Genomic DNA, 8,040 nt, shown 5'->3' with positions numbered 1-8,040 from the left:
GGGCGACATATCTTTGAATCTTCTCACTTTTATTTTCTCTCTCTCCTCCACCCTCGGCTCCATACTTGTGGCGTCCACCTCGGCTCCATATTTTTGTAATAAAATGTGATTTAATTTAATCGAGTGTGTATTGCTATTATTCTCAATTTCACGATGAATTCACAACTCGAATATAGGTTGTGAATTCAAATTTTAAAGTTAGAATTCACAATTAAAAATAACCATAGTCGCGAATTTGAGTTTAAAACCTAAAATCACCCAAACCTATAATCAATTATGCAATCTGCACGCAGGCGGGACCTCACCACCACCTAAACGATGGGAAAACATCACCACACGCAAGCAAGAAACGCCCTATGTGTGAGACCTCAGCACCAAACAATACAACACCACCTAAAGTGGAAAAATATCACTGCATGCAGATCATATGTTAGTAGTGAATTGTAAAAAATAAACACTGGATAATTTATATTTTTATTATTTTAATTTGATCATTCTTAAATTCTATTCTTATTTTTATTTCAAAATTCTCAAATACACTGCCAACATATAATTGTGCGCCACGTGTACGGCAAAGAAGACCTCAAACCCGTCACGTTTTCTATTTATCATATTATTAATTGCAAAACAACTTTCTTGGTGATAACCCTTTTTTTTTCTTTATAAAAAGTTGTTGTCCGCAAGGGTGGGCCCTTGCATAGAGTAGACATTGCTTTAGTATATTCAAGAGAAAATGCTGTGTTACAAATCACATGCTTCAATTTATATTGGGTGCGTTTACTTTGATAAAAAATTTATATTGGGTGCGTTTACTTTGATAAAAAAAAGTTAGAAAAAGTATATTTTCTATCATTTTCACATATTTTCTATGATGGATAATTTTCTCCGATCATGTTGGAAAATTTATTCGGACAACCTCTTTTCACTCTTTTTCTCACAAATGTTGGATAATATTATCCTATTGGGAGGGTGTGAAAATATTTTCCAACATTTCAATTTGTTTATCCATCTATTTCTAACAAAGTAAACACATGATAAAAAAAAAGAGAAAAATATAATATTATCTCACATTTTCTTATCCATCTTTTTCAAATGAAAATTTTACTATCAAAGTAAACACACCCTAAAGCGATATAAAATGCACCCAAATCAAAGTATGTGATTGGCTCTGAAACCAAATGTTACAACACCCTAGATAAAATTCATCGTTAAAAGTCGGGCTATTAAAACGAGGATCCTTAAGATATTATAAACCACACGTTTCGGTCTTTATTAAAGCGAGGTGGAATGCAAAAGTAGACGTGTGAATGTTGAGTGGTGTGTGATTATTTGCAAAAGTAGACGTGTGGAAATTAAGACAGCACAGAGCTCAGCTTTTTGGTAATAATTGGAGAGAAAATTATTTCTACCAACTCCTTTTCTTCTCTCTTAGGATGATAATTGATCATGTACAAATATCTAGTTCTAAGAGGGAGTGACACAAATATTAATAAAATTGGTCAAATATGTTTATAAAGTATGTTATGAGTGGCGAAAGGTTCATATCATAAAGATAGTATTAATAATAATATTTTTTTGATAAATTACATAATTAAATAAAGAAATTCAAAGATCGCGCGACGGAGTACTCGGAACACAGGACCTCAGGTCTTGGGCATTAACCTCCTACCGCTAGGCCAACACACACACTATTAATAATAATAATAATTAATTATATTATGAATGGAGAAAGAGTCCCATCATATGACATAATAGGTAAATAAATTAATATATAGAGGGTAATTTATTGTAGGATAGTATCCATAAATAGAATATGACTATTTTTTTTAGAACGCTTCATAAAAAAATTATGACTATTTTTACATGATGGAGGGAGTAACATTTACTAACAATTAAAAAGTGATCTATGTAGTCATATACCTAGAAAAATATATTTTATATGAGTTCCACTAATATTTTGTAAGATTTCTTCCATATTTTTTCTTTATTTAATTTCTCGTGTTTTATAGTTTAACTTTCTATTTATTAATTACTTTTTATATTATTCCGTTGGGGGATATAGTTAATTAGTTACAAGAAATTTGTTTTAGAGGAATTAGTTACTAAAATTGATATAATTAAGCTATGTAGTTTTTTGAACGAATATAATCAATTTTATTTTTAATTGAATTTTTATAATTTAAATTAATAAATTTAATAGTGGGACACGTAAAATATTGTGACATGGCACATCAACTACTTCCTCAATGCAACCATGTTTCTCTATATTTATAATAATGTTTTCTATGTATTACAAAAAAATTTCTTTGTTGGACTATCGTAGACCAAATTGAAATAGAGATCAATTCGATAACTTGGTGTAAAATAAAAAAAAATTATATGTGTTGTAAATATTTGTAGTTGGGCTAAACTCTTACCAAACTATGTCTTGGGCTGAACTCTTACCAAACCATGTCAGCCCGGCCCATAGGGCTCACATAGTCATATTCGGCCATTATTTTTTTTGATAGTGCGAAAAAAAATTAGAATGAAAGTTTGGACAATTGATAAGCTTTTTTTTTTTTTGTGAATTGAAATTCGAACCGAGTGCCTTATTTAGATCATATTATTGGCCCAATTTTATTTTTTTTACTTTTTAAATAATTTTTTCTTCAATTTTGATTTTATACTTAATTAGGATATATAATTATTTTTAATTATTTAATTTTTTTATTAGTTAATAATTTATTATTATGATGATAATCTATTTTAATTTCAATTTTCTGATATAATAGGTAAGTACTATTCACATTATTATACCAAATTTAATTTTCATAAAAAATTATATAGTATTGACAATAATAGATAATAGTGAGAGTCCGTGGTACAAAAAAAATTATGAAATACTGAATCTCATCCGCCAAAAGGAAGCATCCAAATCTGGTCCCGAGTGAGGTGGCTGAGGGGCGACGAGGGCAGGGCGAGTAGGCTGAAAGTGCAGTGGCAGCAGCAATAGAAGGAATCATTTTTCTGGGGATAATACATCCATTTGCTACAACTCATCATTTTAGTTATTCTGGTACCACCAGAAAATGTGAGTTGTTTTTGTTCAAATGTAAATTTTGGAAAGAGATTCAGTTCGATTATCTAGAAAGTTCGATTCTTTGTTCGGCCAACCCAGTCATAGATTAGAAAGTTCTGTTGATTGGGTTGGGCAAACAAAGAACCGAACTAGTAGTATATGACTGAATTGAGCGAACAAAGAACCGAACTTTCTAGGTAATTGAAACTTACGCCTCGTGAGGTGGACGAAAAACATTTCGGCTCATAAAACGTACTAAGTTAACAATGTTGTTATTAAATACATATCATTTTTTTATTTTTACAACTAAATATTTTATGTTAAGTATTGAATTAAAAATACATATGATGAGTAAAACTTTCTAATGTTGAATTTCTAATATTGAATCAAAATACATTTCACAAACTTTTGAAAAAAAATATCTTATTATACTAATTTTCATAAGCAAAGTAATGAAGTTGAAAATCAAATAACAAGAAATTTTATTGTCAAAAAGTAATGAGAAATTTTCATATAATCAAGAGAACACATTTTTCGGGTCAAGCATGTAGGATTTTGGGTTAATTTCGGACCGATCCTATCGGGTGCCGGGCTATTCGGTTACAGGTCAATCGGGTTGAAAATTTTCGACCATAACACTCTTGATCAGCGAATTAATCGGGTCAATCCATGAGTTTGGGGTTGAATTAACATACCCATCTAACATATTATAACTTGACTGGGTCTTTACTAAAGTGGAGGTGGAGTGCAAAAGTAGACGTGTGAAGATGTTTGAAGAAAAGCTCTTTTCATGACCAGAAAGTTTGAAGAAAGCAAAAAATATGATTAGACATATTGAAATTATTAACTCCCAAAATTGATCACTAATTAATCTCTTTTTGGGTATTTCTCTTTTATGAAATCAACATAATACAACCCAATCAATTATGTATTTCAGTAAAAATTCAGCATTTACTACTGAAATTTCTACCCAATTCTAATCGCTTTGAAAGCTACGGAAGATATCTTAATGAACAATTACATTAATGAATTACAGCAAATTAACAAATTAATTTGTTTCAGAAAATGATAAGTGGACCTAATTTAGATGAAGAAGGGGAAGAAACTAGGCAAATTTATTAATGAACAAAATTTTCAATCTGTAAAAATTGAGTAAGATCTTCATGAATTTAACATTTAAAATATGTGTATAATTTTTTTTTTAAATATTACTTCATCCGCTCACCATAAGTATGGTGTAAATGGAAGAACATTGGTTTAAAGAAAATTTTGAAATATGTGTATAAAGTAGAGAAATATGTGTATAATATTCTCTCCGTCCCGTGAAACTTGAACAGTATTTCTTTTCGGATTGTCACGCGAAGCTTGACCACTTTTCTTATATGGCTAAAGTTTTTCCCTTTATTCACCTTTTCACTTTTTCACTTACCACACTCAACATATAAAATACTAATTCATTAAAACATGTGCCGAAAAGAAATTGTCCAAGCTTTACGAGATGGAGGGAGTAATAAATAATGTGTAAGATGAATTTGTTGTAATTATTATGTGTGAATGGGATAAAAGTATAAAATTTTATGTCCATGAAAAAACCACACTATTGTGGACAGATAAAAATGACAAAAAGATAGCAGGGATTGAGGGTCGACCCAACTCGAAAAGTAAACCCACCAACCAAGCTCGGCCCAGTAATCACACTACAAAAAAACCTTATTTTTGCGACGGAATTAGAGACGGATCCCCAACACGGGTCGTCACGTACGACGGATTTTACGACAGAAATATGGGTTCGGTCGGATATGCTTTTGAGACGGAATTTAAGACGGAATTTCCGTCTCAAAATTCTAAAGACGGATATTTTCCGTCTTAAATTTTAATTTCGAATTAATAATAATAAATTTAAAAGTTAACGACAGATAACTTCTGTCTCAAAATTTATTTTAGAATTAATAATAATAATAATAAAATTAACGACAGATTATTTCCGTCTCAAAGATTAATTTAAAATTTATAATAATTAAATTGAAATCTAACGACAGATTTATTCCGTCTCAAAATTTAATTTCAGCGCCAGATTTCTTTCTCCCTTTTCTCCACTTCTTTTTCCCTAAAATCCTAAATCTCTAAATTAATGGTGAACCCAACCGCCTCCAGCCACTCCACCGCCGTCCATTGCCTTCACCGTTCACCGTCCTCCGCCTCCACCGGCTATTGCCGCTGAGGAACACCTTCGCAGCTCGCGCCGTCAACCTCTACCTCCGCAACGTCTGCAATCTACAATTCAAGGCCAGGGGATCTACGAGAAGAAGAACCGAAAGCGCCCCTCCGCCGCCGCCGCCGCAGCCTATTCTGTTTCGGCAGAAGTTAGAGGTATGGCTTATTCCGTTCAATTTCTGTTTTGCCGCAGCCTATTCTGTTTCGCTGCAGCCTATTTACAATTTCTGTTGCTTAAAGTTCAAATATGGCTTATTCCGTTCAATTTCTGTCCCAGCCTCCAATCGCCACCACCGCCTCGGCCCTCCGGCCTCATCCTCAGCCGTCGCCGGTCCTTCCCTGACCCCGTTGCAGCCTTCCTCTTCAGGTAAGTTTGTTGCCTCAATTTTGATGGCTTGAAACTTATATTTCTTTTCGAAGTTTATTTGTTTTCGATCGAAGTTTGCCTCAATTCTTGCCTCTTTCTTTCTCAACACTATAGTCTCTCATTGCCGTCGTCGAGGTTGGGATCAGGCTTGCCGGTGAGCCTCTGCACCAGCTCCCTGAAGTTTGCAGCATCAGTCTTGATTATCTCTGGTGCAAATATGTGGATTATTCGGATTGATTTTAGGTTTTAATCTCAATGTTGAATGCAGGATTGATTGATTTATCAAATCATTATTGAGTTATAATGATGCACGATTTCAGCATGTTTTAGGAGTTCATTGTTTCCGTTGAATAAAATTTGGGCAATTTCAGTATCTGAAGTATATTGATATCTCTAAAATATTATTCTGTCATTGATAACCGGAAAGACCTTGGATATGAGTTGGTGGAATGATATATCAGAATACATTGTTTCTGTGTTTCGAGCAATCTGTGATTATTTATTTATGAGTTTGGGTGAGGAATGGACTATGTGATTAAACATACTTGAACCTTTATATCAGATCATCCATACATCCTCTACTGTGTACCGGTAAATCCCTAAATTTTATGTCCATTTTATATACTGCAGGCAGGGCCAAAAGACTCGCTTCACCAATGCCTTATAAAGCGTGATAAGAAGAATGCTGCATTTTACCTATATCTTGCTCTCACCCCATGTGAGTAATCTTTTACTTTTGATTTTCAATTGTAAATGCTTCTTAATCTAAGTATGTTGCCTTACTCTGTCAAAGTAAAAATGCATTGATTAATTGGTTTTATTTGCTTCTATTTCGAGTTGGTTGCCTTTATAGTGTTATTATTATTTGCTGGTGTTAGCAGGGTAATATTAATTTAGGTGGGTCTGAAAGTTGGACACACAAATTATAAGCCTTTGAAAATATATAGAAATAATTTGTGGGTGTACATAATTTGTTAAAATAATACAGCTCATGGAGTATGATGATTCTTTCATAATTATATCAATTTATTTATTGCTTGTAGTATGCTGAGATCAAATTTTAATTTTGGGTGTGACCATTCGATCTGATACAGGTGCATATGCTTACCATGAAATCGTTGCATATGCAATTTTAGTGGTTTTCAATCTATAGTTATAATCGTTTGTTTTGCTTTTTTTTTTTTTTTTGCTAATCAATGTGTTAGTGTCTATTGTAGTTGTCAAGTGCTGCTTAATATAGAGGTGATCAGACTTTATTTTTGCTACCGAACCGACATTAAGGTTAGTGTCTATTTTTTGAATTAATTTGTTGTATTTTAATGCTTGTCTTGATTTAGTAATTATTTGCTTGGGTTGTGTCCCATAATGCATTAGCATGTTAATTGTATAATCATGATTATTTGTGTTGAGCATGATTTAATTTTAATATTAGCATGCTTGTATCGCCGGTGGGGGAGAGACGATTTTGTGTTAGACTCAGTTTGAATTTTATTGAACTATTTTTTATGTTGTTGGTGAATGGTGATGAATTTGGGGATTTGGGAAATTTGAGAACTTAGTAGATTAAAATTGTTTGAACAATTTAAGTTTAACCAGTTGAAGAAGTGGACTGGAGTGTCTTCAATGTCTTGCATGCGAAGGCCGGAGAATTCACCTATCTCAGAGCTCGAGATGCATACGTATGAAATCCTTAAATTAAATTATCACAAATTCATCTTTATGTATCTATACTTAACGATTAACTTTTAAAGTTTTTATTAACTACAAAAACAGGCCCAAGTGACTGCCAAGGCTGTAGAGCTATCTCAATCTCGGTCAAATGATGGCTCTGAGTCTCAGGAGGTAGACGTACAGGCACTGCAAGCCGAGTTCATGAAGATACCAGCTGAAATGAGGAATCTACCACCCCCTTGATTATGTTTGTTTTAGGAACTTGAATTTATTTTGCTAGGTGCTAACTTAACTAGAATTTGGATTGTTAGATACTTTGTTGATTATCGTTGATTGCTGGTTACTATTTAAAGTTTATCTATTATGTTGCATTATGTTGCATGATGAAAGTATTAGAATACAGGTAAATAACAAAATTGGAAAAAAAAAAAAAATTGGCAATTTTAGCGACGGAAATTCCGTCTCAAAATAATAATAAAAAAAATAAAAAAAAAACGGAAAAAAATTTTGAGACGGAAATTCCGTCTCAAAAGCGCGGCGGCGGCGCCGGAAAGTGATCGCCGGAAAATCTAACGACGGAATCCTTTCCGTCTCAACTAGAGACGGAATTTCCGTCTCTGTTTCCGTCTCAAAATTTGGTCAATACAGATGACCACCAGTTGGTTAGAGACGGAATTTCCGTGGCTATTCTGTCGTTAGATTTGAGACGGAAAACAAAATCTGTCGC

General features: G+C 33.0%; 1 protein-coding gene and 1 long non-coding RNA gene across 13 annotated transcripts in view; one reads left to right on the top strand and one right to left on the bottom strand.

Annotated features, from left to right (window-relative positions):
* LOC131006325 (receptor-like protein 9DC3) overlaps window positions 1–8,040 on the bottom strand; it is an 84,269-nt gene that overhangs the window by 53,877 nt on the left and 22,352 nt on the right. The window lies entirely within an intron of this gene.
* On the top strand, window positions 5,091–7,684 carry LOC131006340 (uncharacterized). 12 transcript variants are annotated; one of them, XR_009095458.1, is made up of 7 exons: window positions 5,104–5,431; window positions 5,553–5,642; window positions 5,757–5,796; window positions 6,273–6,360; window positions 6,860–6,923; window positions 7,239–7,321; window positions 7,416–7,684. It is a non-coding gene; the product is annotated as an uncharacterized LOC131006340 (long non-coding RNA). The 12 variants fall into 12 exon arrangements; XR_009095467.1 differs by having other exon boundaries at window positions 6,848–6,923; XR_009095459.1 differs by having other exon boundaries at window positions 5,757–5,851.

The sequence above is a fragment of the Salvia miltiorrhiza genome, chromosome 1, assembly GCF_028751815.1.
Source record: "Salvia miltiorrhiza cultivar Shanhuang (shh) chromosome 1, IMPLAD_Smil_shh, whole genome shotgun sequence".
Taxonomy (NCBI): Eukaryota; Viridiplantae; Streptophyta; class Magnoliopsida; order Lamiales; family Lamiaceae; genus Salvia; species Salvia miltiorrhiza.
The sequence above is the reverse complement of the archived record's forward strand: the minus strand, read 5'-3'. Positions and strand labels throughout refer to the sequence as shown.